At 43.1% G+C, this 22,986-nt stretch overlaps 1 long non-coding RNA gene across 1 annotated transcript; it reads left to right on the top strand.

The window, feature by feature from the left end:
* Positions 1–619: 619 nt before the first annotated feature.
* LOC116976245 lies at positions 620–17,120 on the top strand. The gene is made up of 3 exons (XR_004412913.1): positions 620–660; positions 9,155–9,159; positions 17,110–17,120. It is a non-coding gene; the product is annotated as an uncharacterized LOC116976245 (long non-coding RNA).
* The last annotated feature ends 5,866 nt before the right edge of the window (positions 17,121–22,986 follow it).

The following is a 22,986-nucleotide window of genomic DNA, read 5'->3' on the forward strand; positions in this document are numbered from 1 at the left end:
TGTTATGTTTCTATAAGATATCCTCTCACCCTAAATTCCAGTGAATATAATCCCAGTTGTTCCATTCTTTCATCTATGTAGTCCTGCCATCCTGAAAATTAACCTGGTGAATCTACGCTGCACTCCCTCAATAACAAGAATGTGATTTCTCAAATTAGACCAAATCTGCACACAATACTCCAGGTGTGGTCTCACTGGACCCTGTATAACTGCAATAAGACTGCCTTGCTCCTATACTTGAATCCTCTCGCAATGAAGACCAACATACCATTTGCTTTCTTCACTGCCTGCTGTACCTGCATGCTTACTTTTCTGTGGAAGAAATTAATTTAGAGGGAAATTAAAGGAAAATGAAAAGCGGAGATTTTGCAGCAAAATTAGCCGACTGTTATACTGTGCAGTAAATAACTTTTGTTTTGTGTTAGATACAACTATACGAAAATATACTATCTACTACATGGGTACCAATTATTTCATTAGTCATAACATACATTTTGTTTATGTCAATCTTATTCAACAATAGATGGTCAATACAAGTCAAACACAATACAAGGGCAACTTGACATTATTCCATCTCACCTTTTAGGCGGACTGCGCCACCATCCCCTCTCCGAGCCAATTATAAGCCCCATTTACTGCAACGTATCTACGCTACTAGCGGTAGGGGGAGCGGGTGGTCGACTGTAACACACTGCTGAGAGAAACAAGCTTCCTTATCTCTGCCTACTATTTCATGTTTACATTTACCATCCACCCTTCACCACATTCCTAGACAAGAGGGAATACGTCTAATCTTACTTTGCTGATTCCCATGAACCTCTTCTATACCTGGTTAACGAGAGATGCCAATTGTCACAACCAAACACCCTTTAGGTACCTTGATCAATTCCAATCAAAATTAAGTAAGAAAGGATATTAATATTTTCTTCCAAAGTTCCCTCCTTGTTGATCTTTGTGATCAACACATATTATAGTAAGAAAGGAATTTAATATTTTCTCTCATTAATCAGTTGCAAAAATGGAGGCATACGTGTCCAGTTGTAATTTGGTTGGAACCCGTCCTTGAGCTCGCAAAGAGATACCTTCTTCAGCCTGCGTAGAGATATGGGCACAAACCCAACATCCTAATCATCCCACTCAGATAAGGAAGCTTGTTTTCCTTTCAGCTTGAGTTCACTGTGTTCTGTGTGAAAGTTGTTAGTTGAATTTCATAGTCCAACTTCTACCTTCATCCTGTTTCTCGTAACTATCTAGATGCCTCTCTTCATTCTCATGTCCTCTATGATCCCATATAATGTTAATATATTCATTTAATATTACAAAGATAATGAATAAAGAATAAGTCTACATTTTGACACTTTTTTTATCATTGTCTTATCACTTAAAAAATCTATGGCTCTTGCGTTTCCTTCTCCTCAAGGATTCCGTCTGAGTGATTCAGTATTCAGTATTTACTTTAATGTCATTTTAACTGAGTACATACATACACAGATGAAACGAAAAAGTTGTTTCTCAATCAGTTCCCGTCAGTGCAGTTAATAAAAACGGAATAAATGCATATAGCTTTAAAAATTAAAATTACCATATCTAAAATAGGCCTAATAATTGAAATAAAAACAGACATTCAGACCAAACAGTGGCTTTGCTTTGACAGGTGCCTAGCTGTCACAGTATGGGCAAGGTTAGATGTGTTTAGATGCAGTTTACATCTGGTGGCATGCATCCAATCGGGGTTTTTCTTTTATCAATTTTACTGCTGTCCGTGTTGTTAGCAGCACCAAATATGGTCCTTTCCATCTAGGAGAGAAAGAATCTTTGTTCATTGCTCGCATATAAACCTGATCTCCTGGTTTAAACGGGTGCATATTTCCTTCTGCCGGAGGGACCTGTGCCTGCTTAACTTCCTCATAGATTTTACCAACTGTTTCACACATGTCTTGAGAATATCTTAAGGATTTTTCATCATTTCAAATCAGGGCTACCTTTTCAGGAGTCATTGGGGGTCAGGTTCCTGTTGTCATATGTCGCCCCATCAATATCTTGTGAGGTGTTAGGCCCATGTTTCTATTTTTCTGATTTCTTAGGGCATACATCACTATGGGCATGGCGTCTGGCCACAACAACCTATTTTGTTGGCATACTTTGGCCAAAGTAGCTTTTATTTCCCCATTTACTCTTTTTACCATCCCTGAGGACTGTGGTTGATATCAAAGATTATAGAGCAGAGCAAGATAAGCCACTCCTCCGAAATCCAATGGACTGATGTGTGTACGTAACAGAACGTCACGGCCGCTATTTGTTTATGCCAAACGCGACATCTTTGGTAGCGGGGACGGACTCCACAGTTATACAATCTGCTCTTACATCAGGTCGCAGGGAAAAGCAAAGATACTAGAGGCTCCTCTAGTATCTTTGGGGGTTTCCTCCACTCCTGAGTTGATCCAGGACTGATTCTCGGTCCCCCCGATACCAGATGAATGCGGCCGACGGGAGAGCCTCAAGCGCTGCCTCGCATTTAATAACTGCATTTAATAATTTGCGGTGGCAACTGGATAGTATCCAGTAAATTTAAGACCAGTTTATCAAGTTTAATAATCTTTCCTGTTGATGTGATGAATCCTCTATTTTTCCATAACTGCCCAAAGTCATGTACAACCCCAAACGCATAGGGAGAATCGGTGTAGATATTAACACTTTTATCTTTTTCAATATGCAATATGCAATCTGGGGCTCGGCCGCGGGCCAGTGGACGACATTGTCGGGAGCTCGCAGGTCACAGGCTGGTGACCTGTTTTTACGAAGCTCCCGCGGCAATAGCTGCGCTCCGCTGGACTGGAGGGTGGCATCTTCGTCAGCTTCGACCACCCCGGGCCGCGGAGTTTGAACCGGCCCGTTCGCGGAGCTCGGTTGAGCCACGGGACTGACTTGCCATCACCCGGTGGGGTCACATCATCGGAGGCCTGGATCGCCTCAGCGCAGAGGGAGAATAAGGAGGGAAGAGACAAAGACTTTAAGACTTTTGCCTCCATCACAGTGAGGAGGTGCCTGGTGAACTCACTGTGGTGGATGTTAATTTGTGTTTATTGTGTGTTTTGTTATTTATTATTATATGTATGACTGCAGGCAACGAAATTTCGTTCAAACCGAAAGGTCTGAATGACAAATAAAGGAATCGAATCTAATGCACGAGTCAGGGCATACAGCTCAGCCGCCTGAGCAGACGTTCTGGATGGTAAAGCATATGTCTCCAACATTTGGTGTGGCGTGACCACCGCATATCCTGTTAATAATCTGTCATCGCTAGGTCTGTGTGAAGAGCCATCAGTAAATAAGACCAGGTCAGGATAATCAGTGGCTGTTGCTTCTACAAGCAATAGACAATCATGGTCACATCTTTCTTCTGGCAGTGGTACAAAGGTAGCTGGGTTTATAGCAGGCGATCGCTGATAAGTACAGTTCGGATGTGATAAAAGGATACTTCATATCATGTTCTTCTAGTGGCTGTGAATGCTGTTTGTCTGCAGAGTTCAATATTAACATCACGCATGAGGAACAGTCACTACAAACGGGTGATCAAGAACGATGGGGATTGAATTTTCTATCATCGTAGCCGTTGCCGCTACAGCTCGCAAGCAGGTTCGCATGCCATTTACTACAGCTGGTAAAGCCACAGAATAATAGGCTACCGGTTCTTGAGCCAGGATCCCAGTCGCAAACCCCTTTGATTTATTTACATAAAGTTGAAAGGGCTTTTTATAATTTGGCAATCCCAGCGACAGAGCAGTAACCGTAGTATTCCAGACGGAGTCCCAGGACGGGTTCTCAGGGACTGTGCTGATGAGGTAACTGACGTATTTACAAACATTTTCAATTAATCCCTGGCACAATGCATGGTCCCCAAATGCCTAAAAACATTGGAAATAGTGTCAGTTCCAAAGCAGGCAGCCATAACCTGCCTCAATGACTTCAGGCCGGTTGCACTAACACCAATAATCATGAAGTGCCTGGAGAGATTGGTCCTTAAGCACATCATGGCCGCTCTCCCATCAACCCTGGATCAACACCAATATGCGTACAGAGCAAACAGATCAACGGATGAGGCCATTGGCACTGCCCTCCATACTGTACTGCTCCACCTAGAACACGGGGAGCATACGCACGACTGCTATTTGTGGATTACAGCTCTGCATTCAACACAATCATACCCAGTAGACTGGTCTTGAAGCTGTCCGACCTAGGCTTCGAACACAACATCTGCCTTTGGATTAAGGACTTCCTAACGGATCGGCCACAGTCAGTCAGGATGGGACCCCACCACTCCCCCACTCTGGCACTCAGCACAGGAACTCCACATGGCTGTGTGCTGAGCCCCCTCCTCTACTCCCTCTACCTATCACTGAGGGCGATGAGTCAGCTTACAGGGAGGAGGTACAGAGGTTAATAGGCTGGTGCTCAGAGAACAACTTAGCACTCAATACCAAGAAAACAAAAGAGCTCATCATTGACTTCAAGAAGAAGCAGAGTGACCATCCTCCACTGCACATAAACAGAGAAAGAATGGACAGAGTTTCCAGTGTCAGGTTCCCACATCTTAGCAGATTTCAGGTGGTCAACTAACATAAACTCCCTGGTAAAGAAGGCACAACAACAGCTTTACTTCCTAAGATCACTCAGGAAAGTCAACTTGCCACAACAGCTGCTGGTGTCAGTGTCCTGACACATGGCATCCTGGTGTGGTATGGCAACAGTTCTGCAGCTGACAAGAAGGCTCTGCAGAGAGTCATCAACACAACACAACACAGAAGATCACCAACACACACCTGCCTGCCCTAGAAGAGATCTATAGCTCTCGTTGCCTGTGAAAGGCATCGCGCTTCCTAAAGGACCCATCTCACCCCGCACATCACTTGTTTGCCCTTCTGCCCTCAGGAAAACGTTACAGGTCTATCAAATCACACACCACAAGATTAACAAACAGTTTCTACCCCAAGGCCATCACCACTCTGAACTCTGCACTGAATACACACCCCCCATAGTCAATATTTTGTACTGCTATAACACTATACTGTGAAATATTGCACATATTCCACATTCTGAGTTGACTTCACATTTTTCTTGCCGTTTTTGCTCTTTCCATTGTCGTTATTTATTTATCCGACATGTTGGAGCACCTGTTGAGAGAGGTGCACTATTATTCCTAATCCCCGACCCCAAAAAACAAATAAGGGGTCCCTGTTAATTGTTCGAGTTTATTCAACCAGGGGGAGACTTACCCATATGCAATGTCGTGCAATGCCATTGCTTATGTTCTCGGCTGGTTTTGACAAGATACTGTAAATACTGGCCTTTTGAATCCTGCACTCTTTGCAGAGCACAATGGATTTGATTAATTCATTGACTGTACGGATTGCTACTAAACAATATAGGATGGGCATCTATTGCCCTTGTTCTTCCCCCTTCATTAAATGTATCAATTGATGTTCCATAAACATACCGTCTGCAGTGCAGTCTAAACCCGCTCCCAGTTTACACGGAGCCTGTCTTCCCAGTAACTTTAGTGGGGCTGTTCTGGGGATTATAAAAGTATCTGTATGGGATTTGCCATTTACCTGAATACGAGTGGTTCTATCATGGAGTGGTTCTATAAAGGTTCTATCATGGAGACACCGGCAACACCAATAGTATTAATATTTGACTGACTTAAGGGGATGGCCACGGAGGGGGGGCACAGATGACATAGTGATCAATTTATAAGCTTGAGCCTGTCGGGGCATCAAACAATTTACTAACGTTTGATTAGCCAGAGGCCCATTGTCAGCTAGGGACACTCCGGCATGTTCCTCGTGTTGCGTCTTTTATTTGCCATTGACCCCTTCCTCGGTCCCTACCTCTACAACTTCCTCCTCTTCCCCAGTCCCATTTCCCCATGTAATACTGGCCCGATGTTTTGTTTCGGCTCTCTCGCTTGTGCAAACAGTCTTTCCCTTTCCATGTTCACAAATGCTGTTATCACATTTTCCCACGGCTTATTTTGCCATTCTAGAGTAACCAATTAAGAAATGCATTGGACTTTCTTAAGGGATCTGCAGCTTTGGCAACCATGGCTCTAGCTTCAGCTGGGGTCCAGGGTTTCAATTCGGGGACTTCTCCTATCATAATATGGGGGGACTGTATCAGTGACTCAGGCTTAGACTCTTCCTCAACATTCATCATCTGGGACTTTGTTTGCTCATCCTTCTTCTTGATATCTTTTCATTCGTGTATCAGGTCCCCTCTCAGTGGTACTATCTGCTTCTGCTAGACTTGTGGAAGGAGCTGTGGCTCCTCTACCAGTAAACTGATTCACCCGTGAAGCCAGAGGTAAAAACAGAGCCTCAGCACCTGACGGGGCAGCGGCCTGTTCTTCCTCTATATACACCGGGTTATACGGAGGTTGTCGCTGGCGTAATGCAGCCGCCAACATCAACAGATCATCAAATTCATCCTGTACCGGGGGTGCCTTTTCTACAGGGAGTCGGGGATATTTGCTGCCACCTGCTTTGGTATTATCAGGTCCCTCATTTCCCTCTTTGTGCTTAAAACCATTGTCCTCTTCATCATCCCTGGTGTCTCTTCATCATCCCCGCCCATTTCCTTATTGTTTCTATCAATTTTATAGTTATACACAGCACTCCAACTATAACTAATAACACCACCACTGCAAATATTAATTGTGCTCCCATCTCGCCAAACCATTTTTTTTTAGAGATAAGTAGGACAGAGATAATTTATAACTTCCCCCATCCAGCCAATCTCCGTTTGATCGATCAGCTATTTTTACCACAAAAATTCACCACATCTGCTGGCGATCCCGGTGGAACAATGGGATCTCCTACCTTTTCCCGGTACTTATGGCCTTTTCTTTTATCACCTTGGCAATGTTCTCTCTTATCTGCATCTTTCCCTCCTGGACCTTGTTCAAATCTAATCAAAATGGAGTAAGAAAGGATATTAATATTTTCTTCCACACTTTCAGATGCTACATGCTACCCAAACAGATCATCTCTACTATACATAAATACAACCAAGTCAATCTCAAGTACAGTAGATGGAGCAAAACGGGAGATACAGAGTGCAGAATATAGTTCTCAGCGTTGTAGCGTATAAGTTCCATAGACAAAGTACAATATCCCCAATGCGGTAGAGGTGAATCGGAGAAGGGGCTAGTTTATGGAAGGGCTATTCAGAAACCTGCTAATAGAGGGGAAGAAGCTGTTCCTGAATCTGGTGGTGTGTGTTTTCAGGCTTCTGTACTATCAGCCATTCGGGTGCAGGGAGGAATGACTGGAGTGATGCTAGTCTTTGATTATGTTGGCTGCTTCTCCGAGACAATGTGAAGTGTAGATGGAATCAATGGTGGTGAGTCTGGACTGTCTGATGGACTGGGCCTCATCTACAAGTCCTTATAATTTCTGGAGTTCTTGGGTATAGCTGTAACCAGACCAGGCTGTCATGCAGCACAACAGTATGTATCGTATGGCTCACCTGTAGATGTTTCTAAGTCATTGGAGACATGCCGAATTTCCTCTGTCTCCTTAGGAAATAATGGTGTTAGTGTCCCTTCGTGGCTGTCACACCAATGTGGTTGGTGCAAGAATTAACCTGCCCTGAATGGCCCACCCATAACTTTAATACTGTGCTCGCTGGCTGTAGACACCACAAACAGGACAAACATCATTCTTGCATCCACTTTCTTGGCTGAACTAATCTTTTGCCCATATTTCATCAACTCTTCATTCATTCGCTCAACTGAACACTGCATCTTGATTTACAGTACTGTAGGCAAATTTGTGCCCCGTATCTGAGGAAGGATGTGATGGCTCTGGAGAGGGTCCAGAGGGGGTTTACAAGAATGATTCCCGGAATTTATTGGGTTAGCATATGATGAGCATTTGACACCACTGGGCCTCTACTCATTGGTGTTTAGAAAGTTGAGGGGGGACCTCATTGAAACATACAGAATAATGAAAGGCATTGATAGAATGGATATGGAAAGGATGTTTTCCTTTATTGGAGTCTAGGACCAGAGGTCATAGCCTCAAAATTAAAGGGCGCTCTTTTAAAAAGGAGGTGAGGAGGAACTTCTTTAGTTAGAGGGTAGATAATCTGTGGAACTCATTCCCACAGAGGACTGTGGAGGCCAAGTCAGTAGGTATTTTCAAGGCAGAGATAGACAAATTCTTGATTAGAACAGGTGTCAAGGGCTATGGGGAGAAGGCAGGAAAATGGAATTAGGAGGCAGAGATCAGCCATGATTGAATGGTGGAATAGACTTGATGGGCCGAATGCCCTAATTCTACACCTATAACTTGTTAATGTGAACTTAACCAGAGGAAGAAGCACAGAAACCTAAACAGTATATCTGTGCTCTGTGCAGACACTTTCAAAGTCTATTGAGTTTTAAAGCAACTGAATCTGGGGAAGCAGATCATTCACCAAGGAGATTACCAGAAGAGTTGTAGCTACCCTTTGAATCTTGAAAATGATTCTATTTTGTGCAAACGAAACAGGAGCAGGGAAATTGGATTGGGAATAGAGAGAAGCAGTGAGGTAATCTTCTAAAACCTTCTTTACAGAAAGTTTTCCAGTGTTGAATCATTACTGCTGTGCTCTCATGAAAAATAACAAGTGGTGAATTAACTAGAAACCCTGGCATTTGAATATTCAATGGCATTAGCACCAATGGAAAACATTCTGGAGCATTTCAAGACAAGAAACAAGGGACTGTTGTTGCAGAAAATATTTTTGGTTTACCAGGCACAGGGATACCAGCAGATGACTTGCAAATGAAACACATCATTTTAATCTTTTAAAACAAGAATGTTGGTTTAACGCTACAACGTGAAAAGTGACATTTGTTAGAGGGGAAGTAAATGAAGCATAGCTCACGTGTGTAATGGGGAAATATTCCAAGTAAGCATGAGTTTGTGAAAGCCAAATCGTGCAAAGACATTTTATTTTCATTTATTGTTGGCAGATTTACAAGGTGAGCATGATTTACAAGGTTTACACTGGCCTAGTTTCTGCCTGCTACGCAGACTGCCTGCTACGCCTCTTGCATTTAATGTCAGTGAATCAAGGTCTAGTGGACATAGGTTTAAGGTGAGGGCGGAAGATTTAGTAGGAACCTGAAGGGTAATTTAGTTACACAAAGAGTAGTAAGCATATGGAACGAGCTGTCAGAGGAGGTAGTTGAGGTAGGTACTATCACAACATTTAACAAACATTTGGCAGGTACATGGATAGGACAGGTTTAGAGGAATATGGGTCAAACACAGGCAGATGGGACTAAGGTAGATGGGCATCTTGGCTATCGTGGGCAAGTTGGGCTGTTTCCATGCTATATGACTATGACTATCCATCATTTGTGAAAATTGAACATTTTTATTGGCTGCAGGTCCTTTCTTTTTGCATTGCTGTTGTCGTGTTTATTCAGAGTGAGAAGATGCCAGAACAAGGGTTGGTGGAAGAATAGGTTTTCAGCAAGTGTTCCAACTGCTCAAATCATGGGCCGCTCAAGGATGAAGGAGGGAATTTGGGCCTGCAGTCAGGGGTTGTAGATGAGGTACTAAATGAGGACGTTACAACTGTTTTCACCAGGGACATGGAGGACAGTGAGAATACTATATGCAAGGGCAGTTTGAGATTAAGAAAGAGGAGGTGTTGCAGCTGTCCAACTGTTCCTCTATCTCCCGCTTGCTATTGGGAGGCCTAGAGAACAATCCCAATAGAATGCTGGTCCTCTTGGTCACTCTCTGAATGCCGCCATGACAGTCTCCCTGATTAGTAGAGCAACTCCCTCCCTGTCAATCACATCTGAAACATGGAAACTTTGGAACATTGAGCTGCCAGTCGTGTCCATCTTGCATCTACATTTCTGCACTAGCCATGGCACGCAAAGAATTGTGAATTTGTGGAATTCTCTGCCTCTGAAGGCAGCGGAGGCCGATTCATTGGATGCATTCAAAAGAGAGTTAGATGGAGGTCTTAGGGCTAGTGGAATCAAGGGATATGGGGAGAAGGCAGGAACGGGGTAATGATTGTGGATGATTAGCCGTCTTCACATTGAATGGCTGGGCTGGCTCGAAAGACCGAATGGCCTACTCCTGCATCTATGTGTCTGTGTATCTATCATAGTCCCAAGCACCGATCTCTGCCTGCCATTCATTTGAGCCGTACTGGTCCTGACCTCTACCTTCCTATCCTCATTCCAATTTCTGACCTAACGTTCTGGTTCCCACTCTGCATATTGTTCACATAATAGTGTTAGCAATTCCCAGCAGTATCCCCTAACTGTCATTCACTATAACGATGAAATCGAGCAATTCCTGTAAACAATCACTGAATTAACCATATCCCCATATATTTAACCGTGTCATTCCTGATGTGTCTTAAATATTTTCAGTTATTCCGTTTACAAATTCCCTTTTAAAAATTCAGAAGCAGATAGTCACGAAGGGTAGCACGGTGACGCAGCGGTAGAGTTGCTGCCTTACAGCCCCAGAGGCCCAGATTCGAGCATGACTACGGTGACTGTCTGTACGGAGTTCGCATGTTCTCCCCGTGACCTGCGTGGGTTTTCTCCGGGTCCTCCGGTTCCTCCCACACTCCAAAGATGTACAGGTTTGTAGGTTAATTGGCTTCGGTAAAATTGTAAATTGTCTCTAGAGTGTGTAAAATGGTGTTAGTGTGCAGGAATTGCTGGTCAGTGCAGACTGAGTGGGCCGAAGGGCCTGTTTCCATGCTGTATTTCTAAACTAAACTAAACTATAAAGGCATGGAGTCATACATATGAAAACTGGCCCTTCAGCTCAACCTGCCTATGCTGATCAAGATGCACCATGTGCATGAGCCCCTGCTGCCCGCATTTGCCCATATCCCTCTAAACCTTTCTTGTCCATGTATCTGTCTAAATATCTCTTAAATTTACCGATAGTTTCTGCCGCAACTACCTCCTCTGGCAGCCCGTTCCATGCACTCATCACCCTTTGTGTGAAAATGTTCCCCATTAATTAAATTAAATCTTTACACCTTCACCTTAAACCTATGTCCGCTGGTCATTGATTCCCCTACTGTGGGCAAGAGGTGGTGCATCTACCCGGTCTATTCCTCTCATGATTTTAAACACCTTTTTAAGATCACCCCTCATCCTCCTGCACTCCACGGAATAAAGTCCTAGCCTACTCAGCCTCCCCCTATACCTCAGGTCCTCGATTCCTGGCAACGTCCTCTTAAATTTTCTCTGCACCCAGCTTAATGACATCCTTCCTATAGTATGGTGACCAAAACTGAACACATACTCCGAATGCGGCCTCACAAATGTCTTGTACAACTGTAACATAACATCCCAACCTCTATATTCTATAGGCAAAATGCTGGAATAATGCTTGACTAATGAAGGCCAATGTACTGAAAGCCTGTGATGCCACTTTTAGGGAGCTACAGTGCCCTTCATAATGTTTGGAATTACATTGAAATTACAGCTATGTTTATACATAGTCACCCCCCCCCCCCCCCCCCCCCCCCCCCCCTCCCCCCTCCCATTTCGGGGCACCATAATGTTTGGGGCACAGCAATGTCATGTAAATTAAAGTAGTCATGTTTTGTATTTTGTTGCATATCCTTTGCATGCAATGACTGCTTGAAGTCTGCGATACATGGACATCACCAGTTGCTGGGTGTTTTATCTGATGCTCTGCCAGGCCTGTATTGCAGCCATATTTAGCTTATGCATGTTTTGGGGGCTAGTCCCCTTCAGTTTTCTCTTCAGCATATAAAAGTTCAGATCGGATGATTGACTTGGCCACTCAATAATTGACCAATTTTTAGCTTTGAAAAACTGCTTTGTTGCTTTGTTGCTTTAGCAGTATGTTGACTTGCTGTAGAATGAACCACAGGCCAATGAGTTTTGAGGCATTTGTTTGAACTTGAGCAGATAAGATATGTCCATACACTTCAGAATTCATTATGCTACTACCATCAGCAATTGTATCACCAATGAAGATAAGTGAGCCAGTACCTTCAGCAGCCATACATGCCCAGGCCATAACACCCCCACCACCTTGTTTCACAGATGAGGTAGCATGCTTTGGATCTTGGGCAGTTCCTTCTCTCCTCCATACTTTGCACTTGTCATCACTCTGATACAAGTTAATCTTCGTCTCATCTGTCCACAAGACCTTTTTCTAGAACTGTGGTTGCTCTTTTAAGTACTTCTTAATAAACTGTAACTTGCCCATCCTATTTTTGCAGCTAACCAGTGGTTTGCATCTTGCAGTGCAGCCTCTGTATTTCTGTTCATGAAATCTTCTGCAGGCAGTGGTCATTGACAAATCCACACCTGACTCCTGAAGAGTGTTTCTCATCTGTCGGACAGGTGTTTGGGGATTTCTCTTCATCATAGAGAGAATTCTTCTGTCATCAGCTGTGGAAGTCTTCTATGGCCTGCCAGTCCCTTTGCGATTAGTAAACTCACCAGTGCTCTCTTTCTTCTTAATGATATTCCAAACAGTTGATTTTGGTAAGCCTTAGGTTTGGCGGATATCTCAGAATATTCAGATGCCTCAGAATAAAAGGACATACCTTTATAAAGGAGATGAGGAGGAATTTCTTTCATCCGAGGATGGTGAATCTGTGGAACTCATTGCCACAGATGGCTGTAGAGGCACATGAATGCCTATAATGCCTGAGGAGACTAGGGAAATTTGGCACGTCTCCAATGAATCTTACAAATGCACCATATTTGCATAAACTAGGAGACTTATCAAATAGATGTTTGTTGGTTTTAAAGTTATAAACAAGAGAATATTCTTGCACCATTCACTTTCACCAGTATTCTTTTTCTTCTCACACCAATATTAATTGTCTACTCTGCTGTCTCAGCTCCACAATATCTTGCATTCTCCTTTCCTTGATTTCTAGAATTATAAATCTTATTAATTCATCACAAAGCTACCAAAATTAACAAATAGGTATTTGCAGAAACATCATTCTCGGTTCCTTTAAGACAGCAAAGTTTATAGATATAAGAACCACTCAATTATGCATCTTTGCACAAGAACAGATTATACCCGATACGTGTAATCTGAGAGTCCTGAACAACTTAACTACATTCTTTATTCTGTTTCAAGCTGCTAAAAAATGGTCATTCCAGTTGCACCAGTTGTTAGAGCCCGCCAGCATTTTGGCATCATCCACTGCTGATTTTCAATCCTCAGAGTAGTTCTTAGAGTTCTTAGTTCTCAGAGTGAAAACTCTGCACCCTGTTTGTGTAATTCAAAATAAATCTTAAAACTAGTGTCTGTGAGCTGGCCAAAAAATCACAAATAATGTCATTTTCAATGAAACACGATGACTTTGAAAGAACAAGAGGATAGGATGACCTTAGGATAAAGGGGGAAATATATTCGTTCAGTCAGAGAATGTAGGTGAGGTCCTAAACGAGTACTTTGGATCTGACTGACATCCATTACAAACCCACTGATTCCCACAACTATCTCGACTATACTTCTTCCCACCCTGGTCCCAGAAAAGGCTCTATCCACTACTCCCAATTCCTCCGTCTATGCCGCATCTGTGCCCATGAGGTGTTCCATACCAGGACATGCGAGATGACCTCATTCTTTAGGGAACAGGGGTTCCCCTCTCCCATCATAGATGAGGCCCTCACTTGTGTCTCCTTGGTACACTGCAGCTTCGCCCTAGCTCCCCCCTAGTCACAACAGAGACAGAGTCCCCCTCCCCCTGGTCCTTACCTTCCACCCCATCAGCCATTGCATACAAGACATAATCCTCAGAAATGTCTGCCACTTCCAATGGAATCCCACCACTAGTCACATTTTCCCATCTCCCCCCCTTTCCGCCTTCCACAGAGACCGTTCCCTCTGCAACTCCCTGGTTAACTCATCCCTTCCCACCCAAACTTGGGATGCTTACAACCAGTGGTATGATTATTGATTTCTCTCACTTCAGGTAGCCCGGCATTCCCTCTCTCTCTCTATCCCTCCCCCACCCAAGTCGCACTAGCTTCTCGGTTTCACCCAACAAACAGCAACCAATGGCCTGTTTCCTTTATCATCATTACTTTTTTGCATATCTTTTATTCATTGTTCTTTATCTCTCCACATCATCGTCTATATCTCTTGATTCCCTTATCTCTAACCAGTCTGAAGAATGGTCTCGACCTGAAACATCACCCATTCTTTCTCTCCAGAGATGCTGCCTGTCCCGCTGAGTTATTCCAGCTTTTTGTGTCTATCTTCAGTTTAAACAAGCATCTGCAGTTCCTCCCTACACTTTGGATCTGTATTCACCAAGGATAAGGACAAGGAGGACAGAGAGAAGATCAGTGTGGGTTACACTAATATACAAGAGCAGATTGAGATCAAGGAGCTGGTATTGGGTCTCAGGATTGAGCACAGGGAAGAACAGATGCACAATTTTTAACAATAGTTTAAAAGACAATATAAATATGAACGCTCTTAGAGTCATAGTCATATATCATGAAAACAGCCCCTTCAGCCAACTTGCCCATCTACGCTAGTCCCACTTGCCTGCATTTGGCCCATATCCCTCTAAACCTTTCCTATCCATGTATCTGTCCAAATGTCTTTTGAATATTGTTATAGTACCTGCTTCACCTACCTCTGGCAGCTCATTCTATATACCCACCATCGTCTGTGTGAAAAATTGCCCCTCAGGTTCCTATTAAATGTTGCCACTCTCAACCTGAACCTGTATCTTCTGCTCCTTTGACCTCGCCACAGCCTTAGTTCAAATATGAACAGAAAGCTGAATTTAATGTAAGTGTGATATCGGAGGTCAATGGGAATCTTTGCCCTCTCACCTTAAACCTATGTCCTCTGGTTCTTGATTCCCTAACTCTAGGTAAAAGATCTTGCTCAGGCTTAATATTTCAATCCAGCCGCCAAAACATGTGCCGATTCTTCAGTTCTATACCAATCAGAGATGATAGTGCGGCACTCAGGAAGTGACAATTAGTGAGAGAGTAGAACAGCTTTTAACTTTAGTAGATAATATTGGATTATCAGATTTCTCTTGATTTGATCAATGTCACAATTAATCAATGATGTTGGTGACCCAGACTATGACCGCTTCTTCTTCCGCCAGCAAATAGCAATGTTGGAAGTTGGAGAGAGACGATAGGGCTTCAGAAGCTAGAGTACACCAATGCCTTGTTTTCTAATGTTTGGTTTTCTGCTGATGAAAGTGGAATAAGCTACCTGGCAAGATTTGTTTCAACAGATTCCTGTTCTCCTTTGTAAGAATAAATGTTTTCTGGCTTCACTGCTGTATAGCCCAAGCCTAACTTTAAGATTATGTCATTTTGTTCTCACCTAATAAGAAGTCCTAATAAATGATGGAGCCATATCATTTCATTGATTTCAACAGTGAAGTTGCAGTACAGGACTACATGCATGCTACATGGCAATAAAATACTACAATTAACTGAGTTAAGTAATCCCACAACCAATGAATCAGATCATAACTGTGCTGGCCAGCCACATCTCTAATAATGAGAGGTGGGTAATTAAACTGCTCATAGGAGCAGAAGCTTCCAAGAATGACCCCATCCGAGGTGATGGTGAGACTGATAATGGGAAGGCTGAAGCAGACGCTGGTATATTTAGCCTGAAATACCAAACAAAGGACTCAGTCTCCAACCAGTCATTCCAGATGATGTCAGAAAGGACATTGAGACTATGAGATGCAGTGAACTACCAGACACTAGCCTGGCTTTAGAGCTGAATATCTGCCCTGCAGAACTCTCCACACCTCAAGCCATCTAGTCCAGTGCAATAACAACTTTGGTATTTATCTGGCAATGGGCACTGGCAGCAAAATTGTCTGGGTTTTCTCTGTTCACAGAAAGTAGGTCAAACCCAACCTGGCTAATTACTTTCCAACAAAGTGAAGAGACACAAAGTTCTGGAGGGACTAAAGAGTCTGACAGCATCTCTGGAGTACATTGATAGGTGACATAGAAACATAGACAATAGGTGCAGGAGTAGGCCATTTGGCCCTTCGAGCCTGCACCCTCATTCAATATGATCATGGCTGATCATCCAACTCAGTATCCTGTACCTGCCTTCTCTCCATACCCCCTGATCCCTTTAGCCACAAGGGCCACATCTAACTCCCTCTTAAATATAGCCAATGAACTGGCCTCAACTACCTTCTGTGGCAGAGAGTTCCAGAGAATCACCACCCTCTGTGTGAAATTATTTTTCTCATCTCGGTCATAAAGGATTTCCTCTTTATCCTTAAACTGTAACCGTTGTCCTGGACTTCCCCAACATCGGGAACAATCTTCCTGCATCTAGCCTATACAACCCCTTAAGAATTTTGTAAGTTTCCATAAGATCCCCCCTCAATCTTCTAAATTCTAGCGAGTACAAGCCGAGTCTACCCGGACTTTCTTCATATGAAAGTCCTGACATCCCAGGAATCAGTCTGGTGAACCTTCTCTGTACTCCCTCTATGGCAAGAATGTCTTTCCTCAGATTTGGAGACCAAAACTGTACACAATACTCCAGGTGTGGTCTCACCAATATCCTGTACAACTGCAGTAGAATCTCCCTGCTCCTATATTCAAATCCTTTTGCTATGAATGCTAACATACCATTCGCTTTCTTCACTGCCTGCTGCACCTGCGTGCCTACTTTCAATGACTGGTGTACCATGACACCCAGGTCTCGTTGCAACTCCCCTTTTCCTAATCGGCCACCATTTCGGTTCGGTACCCTTCTTCAGACCCGAGTGAAGGAATGTGTCATCTATCAAAAGGCATTTACTCATCAACAATCTACTCACCATTTTGGATCTCACCAAGACCTGAGCCTTATCATAGCACTGGTCCAAAGATGGACCAAAGAGTTAAGAGTGACCACCCTTGACACCAAGGCAGGACGGGCAGTATCAAGACTGGCAAAACTGAAGTCAAAGGGGAAAATAATCTCTCCAGTGGTTGGAGTAGAACCTTGCATAAAGGGAAATAGTTTTGTTGGTCCAAGGTGAATAATTCCAATCCTGGACATCATTTCATAAGAGTTGCACAGGTCAGTGTCTGAACATCAGTGCTTCGTCACTGACCTTCCATCATAACGTCATAAGTGATGATGTTCACTGATCATCACACCATGAACATCACATCATTCAATTTGCACAAGCCTGCATGCAACAAGATCTATACAATATTCAGGCATGGTCCGATAAATGGCGAGTAAAGTGGTAACATTTGCCTGATGGATAATGCCAGGCAACGTCCATTCCAACGTCCAATCCAAGCATTCACTTCACCTTCAATAGCACTACCATTGCTACATCCTCCACTGTCAACATACTACAGGGCAGTAATGACCAGAAACATAACTAGGCCAGCCACAAGAATACTGTGGCTACAAGAGCAGGTCAAACACTGAGTGTCCTGTCAAGGTTGGCTCATTAATTGCCCTATTCCCTCTCCACTCCCCAAAATCGCTCCATCATCTAAAAATTAGGAGCGTAATTGAATAGTTTCCATTTGCTGAATTAATTGGAAATGAAGTTCAGCTGCTAGTGCTTTACGTTTTTGATGAGGGGTTCCATGGACAATGTTCTAACTAACTGCATCTGTCTCATTAAATCTCTTTTCCATTTAAGAACCCTAAAGCACACTTGTGCTGCTCAAATGAATGCAAGCCAAATGTTTAAACTGTATGAATGCAATGTTTCAGATTCAGAAGCAAAGCTCATTTTAAGGCTTCCCATCCCCCTTGACATAAAGGCCTACACCTCATTCAGCTCTATTGATTACATTTTGTTTCACCTTTTATTCACTTTTGTTTCAAATTCTAGCCTCTTTCTCCTTAGATTGGGAATGGGCCCAGTGATCTCAGGCACACACCTTCTGCCAGCACACACATAACGGACAGAGTAAAAGTTATAGACTTGCATTTATGTAGCACCTTTCACAAACTGTGATCTTCTAAAGAGCTTTCAATCCAACAAACTACATTTTAAAAAGTAAACATGGTCCAATGGAGGAAACGTGGCAGTGGTGTTTCCCACAAGCTGAGTTTTAGAAACAGCATTGTTTTGAAGAATACATATTGGTCAGGACAGAGGGAGTGACTCCCAGATTCCCCAAGATAGTGCCACTGGATCTTACATTCACCAAGAGAACAGTTTAATGTCCCGTCTGAAAGATTGCACCTCTGACAGTACTGCAAAAGATCATAAAATAGGATATAGGAGCAGAATTAAATCATTTGACCCATCGAGTCTGCTCCGCCATTCGATCATGGCTGATCTATCTTTCCCTCTCAACCCCATTCTTCTGCCTTCTCCCCTTAGCCTTTGATACCCTTACTGTAGATCAGTGTCACTCATGTTATGAGTCATGCTTTTGTAGTTATGCCCACTAGTTTTACAGTAACCCTCCCTGCCTGGTTCCCACATTATTAGAAAAACATGCTAGCATGAAGTTACCTGTGCTATGTCGTTAATAAAGTATTTGAACCTTTATCATGGTGTAAAGCTTCAGTTATTTGGACAGCCGCAACACAACATGGTGTCAGAAGTGGGATACGAACCCACGCCTCTAGTCGGAAACTCTAATCAAGAACCTATCAATCTTCACTTTAAAAATCCCCCTTGACTTAGCCTCCACAGAATCACCACCCTTTCGCTAAAGACATCCCTCCTCATCTCCATTCTACATTTACGTCCTTTATTTCTGAGGCTATGCCCTCTGTTCCTAGATTCTCACACTAGTGGAAACACCCTCACCTCGTCCACTCTGTCTAGGCCTTTCATTATTCGGTAGGCTTCAATCATTCTTCTAAACGACAGCGGGTACAGGCCCAGAACGGCACGTTGGCTCAGCGGTAGAGTTGCTGCCTTACAGCACCAGAGACCCTGGTTCGATCCTGACTATGGGTGCTGTCCCTCTCCCTGACCTGATCTAGACCTGGAACTATTTTAATGTGTGTGCAGTTCTCAGCCTAATACATTTTTCCCCTCTCACCTTAAACCTTTATCCTCTGGTTCTTGATTCCATGTCTCTGGGTAAAAGACTGTGCATTCACCCTATCTATTCCCCTCATGATCTTAAGCACCTCTATAAGTTCACCCCTTATTCTCCTGCGCTCCAAGGAATAAAGTCGTAGCCTGTGCAACCTCTCCCTGTAGCTCAGCCCTTCAAGTCCTGGCAATGAAATGTCATTGGGATGAAACCAGTTGCGCCCTCAGCCAAATGCAAGTAAAAGCTACCTCTGAGCACTGAGACGATTCCTATTTATTCAAGCTGTCGTTTCAAATGAGTCATGGCAAAGGCTGCGGTAGTTTTTCCGGGAAACAACTGTGGTTCATGAAACAACGAATTTCCACCACACCTTGATCAGCAAGATCTAGTATTTCTCAAGATCACAGATGTAAAACCTGCTTCAAGCAATGCTACTTAACAGAAGAAAACCAACCTACCCATTTAACTCCGAGCAGACTGTGAGAAAATAATTGTAAACAATAGAGTGTTTAAATTGTCAACTGAAGATTATAAATCAGGAAAAGTTGTTCATACTTAAATACCTTTAAGTGCCAAGCTCCCCCAACCTTTATCCTCTGGTTCTTGATTCCATGTCTCTGGGTAAAAGACTGTGCATTCTGTATTGTATAGTATTGTATTCAAATTTATTGTCATTGTCTCAGTTAGAGACAACGAAATGAATTTCCCTTACAGGCAGTATCATAAAAATAAAAATAAATAAATAATAATAAATAATAAAACATATTAAAAATAAAATACAATAAAAAAATAAAAAAAATAAAAAAAAGCACAAACACTGAAAGTCCACGACACAACATGATTCACTATTCTTGATTAGTACAGGTGTCAGAGGTTATGGGGAGAAGGCTGGAGAATGGGGTTAGATCAGCCATGATTGAATCGACTTAATGCGCTGAAAGGCCTAATTCTACTCCTATCACTTATGACCTTATGACCAGCATTTACATGTTACACTAAGAAAGTGACTTACAAGAGTGAAAGACAATAATGGAAAATTTTCAGTCATTTTGCTTTACTCTGGAAATTCCACCAAGTATTTCTCAGTACGAGTCACAAGCTTTTTAAGTTTATGTCCTCCATGTTTACTTATGGCATTCCCTGTTTAAAGTTCCTTTTGGTGCACTGTGAGAGAGGATAAACCACGTGGCCCCAGAATCAACTGTCTTTGGGAACTCCGTGAATAATTAGGCCAAGCACCCTCCAGTCCCACCCACAGCCCCCCCTGTCTACCAAAATGCCGATCTCCTTCTCCCCCACGACCAGGAGATATAATTGGCCCAAGCACCCAATTCCACAATTATCCCTAAGGCCCGCAATGGACACCTTGGAACCACCACCTCTCCCACACCCAAAATTTGCCGGCCACTTTCAACAATGCAGAAGGAGGCTGTTCAGTCCAACAGGTCTATGCCAGCCCTTGGTTAAGCAATCCGATGAGACCAATTCTTCCCTTCTTTATTTCCTTGTGATTTATTCTCTCCCAAATGCCCGTAAATTTCCCTTTGATTCCTTTGTCACTTTGTTCAAGTCGGGAAAATTACAGTAACCAGTTAACCTGCTATACATTTTGGGACATGGGTAGAAACCAAATAGTGAAAGGCCTGGATAGAGCAGATGTGGAGAGGATGTTTCCACTAATGGGAGAGTCTAGGACCAGAGGGCACAGCCTCAGAATAAAAGGACACACCTTCAGAAAGGAGATGAGGAGGATTTGTTTTAGCCAGAAGGTAGTGAATCTATGGAATTCATTGGCACAGATGGCTGTGGAGGCCGTCATTATGTTTTTTTTAAGGGAGATTGACATATTCTTGATTAGTACAGGTGTCAAGGGTTATATGAGAAGGTAGGAGAATGGAGCTGAGAAGGAAAAGGGGAAGTACAGCGGGATCTGGGGGTCCTTGTTCATCAGACAATGAAAGTAAGTATGCAGGCACAGCAGGCAGTGAAGAAAGCGAATGGCATGTTGACCTTTATAACAAGAGGAGTTGAGTATAGGAGCAAAGAGGTCCTTCTGCAATTGTACAAGGCCCTAGTGAGACCACACGTGGAGTATTGTGTGTAGTTTTGGTCCCCTAATTTGAGGAAGGACATTCTTGCTATTGAGGAAGTGCAACGTAGGTTCACAAGGTTAATTCCCGGGATGGCGGGACTGTCATATGCTGAGAGAATGGAGCAGCTGGGCTTGTATACTCTGGAGTTTAGAAGGATGAGAGGGTATCTTATTGAAACATATAAGATTGTTAAAGGTTTAGACACGCTAGAGACCAGAACCAGGGGCCACAGCTTAAGAATAAGGGGTAAGCCATTTAGAACGGAGACGAGGAAACACTTTTTCTCACAGAGAATTGTGAGTCTGTGGAATTCTCTGCCTCAGAGGGCAGTGGAGGCCAGTTCTCTGGATACTTTCAAGAGAGAGTCAGATAGGGCTCTTAAAGATAGCGGAGTCAGGGGATATGGGGAGAAGGCAGGAACGGGGTACTGATTGGGCATGATCAGCCATGATCACATTGAATGGCGGTGCTGGCTCGAAGGGCCGAATGGCCTACGCCTGCTTCTATTGTCTATTGTCTATTGAAAGATAGATCAGCCATGTTTGAATGGTGGAGTAGACTCGGTGGGCCGAATGGCCTACATCTGCTCCTATGATTTCTGAACTTCTGAACTTATGAAACTGAGGCACCTGGAGAAACCCACCGTCATAAAGAGAACATGAAAACTCCACATTGACAGCACCAGAGGTCAGGATTGAACCTAAGACCGGAATAATTGCTGTGTCGTCAGCTGTCAGAGAGCATCCCTGAATTTTGCCATCTCATTGAAGTGGGCAAGGAGTTACTATTAGAATCGCTAGAATTTGAGACTAAGAGATGACAGGGTTTATTCAAATGCTTCTGGGAATTCAGTTAAACGGATTCTGGGAATCTGGAATATGGGTCCCATGGCATCAAATCTACAGCCATCAAGTGCAATCAGATTCAATTGTAACAAAAGTGAGTGGTTGCAATTTGGGAACAATGAAGAACGAGGATAAATTGTTCTGGAATTTCTAAACGCTTAAAAAATCAGGTTTTACTTAATCTTAATGCATGTTGCAGCAAATCGGAATTTGTAAATAACACTTACTGAAAATGCATTTTGACTTCAGCTTAGAGCGAACAGAATTCCAAGTGACGACACTGTCTGGGGGAGATAACCAAATGACCTTGAGAAGTATTGATTAGCCTTAATGGCAACATCCTGACCTTAGCCGCCTGTTCACTGTATGCAGAATTTCTTATAGAGAGATTATCTTAACGTTGACAGAGAATATAAACTAGGAAATAATTTTCATTAGCGACAACCTTGTGATGTTAAATGAGCAAGCAGTCACTAGAAAGTTAGTTCTTCCTTAACATGGTTGGTGTTAGGGCTGATTATAACCAATAAGTGTTTTACCACTTAGAAAGGATGGGAGGTTGACAGATGTGACCACAAAGTTGTGTGGAATTCAGTCTCACACGCTTGTACCTTTAGAGAGGAGATGAGGAGGAATTTCTTTAGTCAGAGGGTGGTGAATCTGTGTATTTAATTGCCACAGAAGGCTGAGGAGGCCAAGTCAATGGATATTTTTAAGGTGAAGGTTGATAGGTTCTTGAGTAGTAAGGGTGTCAAGGGTTATGGGGAGATGCAGGAGAATGGTGTTGAGAGGGAAGGATTGATCAGCCATGATTGTATATTGGAGTAGACTTGATGGCTGAATGGCCTAATTCTGCTCTGACAATTTATGAACTTGTTAGTAAAGGATCAAAGGGGAATCTTGTTTGCCTGTCAACAAGGGCCTCGGCGAATATCCATACACTTTAGGTGCCAGTTTTCCAGACACTTATGGGATATTTCATCAT

The sequence above is a fragment of the Amblyraja radiata genome, chromosome 1, assembly GCF_010909765.2.
Source record: "Amblyraja radiata isolate CabotCenter1 chromosome 1, sAmbRad1.1.pri, whole genome shotgun sequence".
Classification (NCBI taxonomy): domain Eukaryota; kingdom Metazoa; phylum Chordata; class Chondrichthyes; order Rajiformes; family Rajidae; genus Amblyraja; species Amblyraja radiata.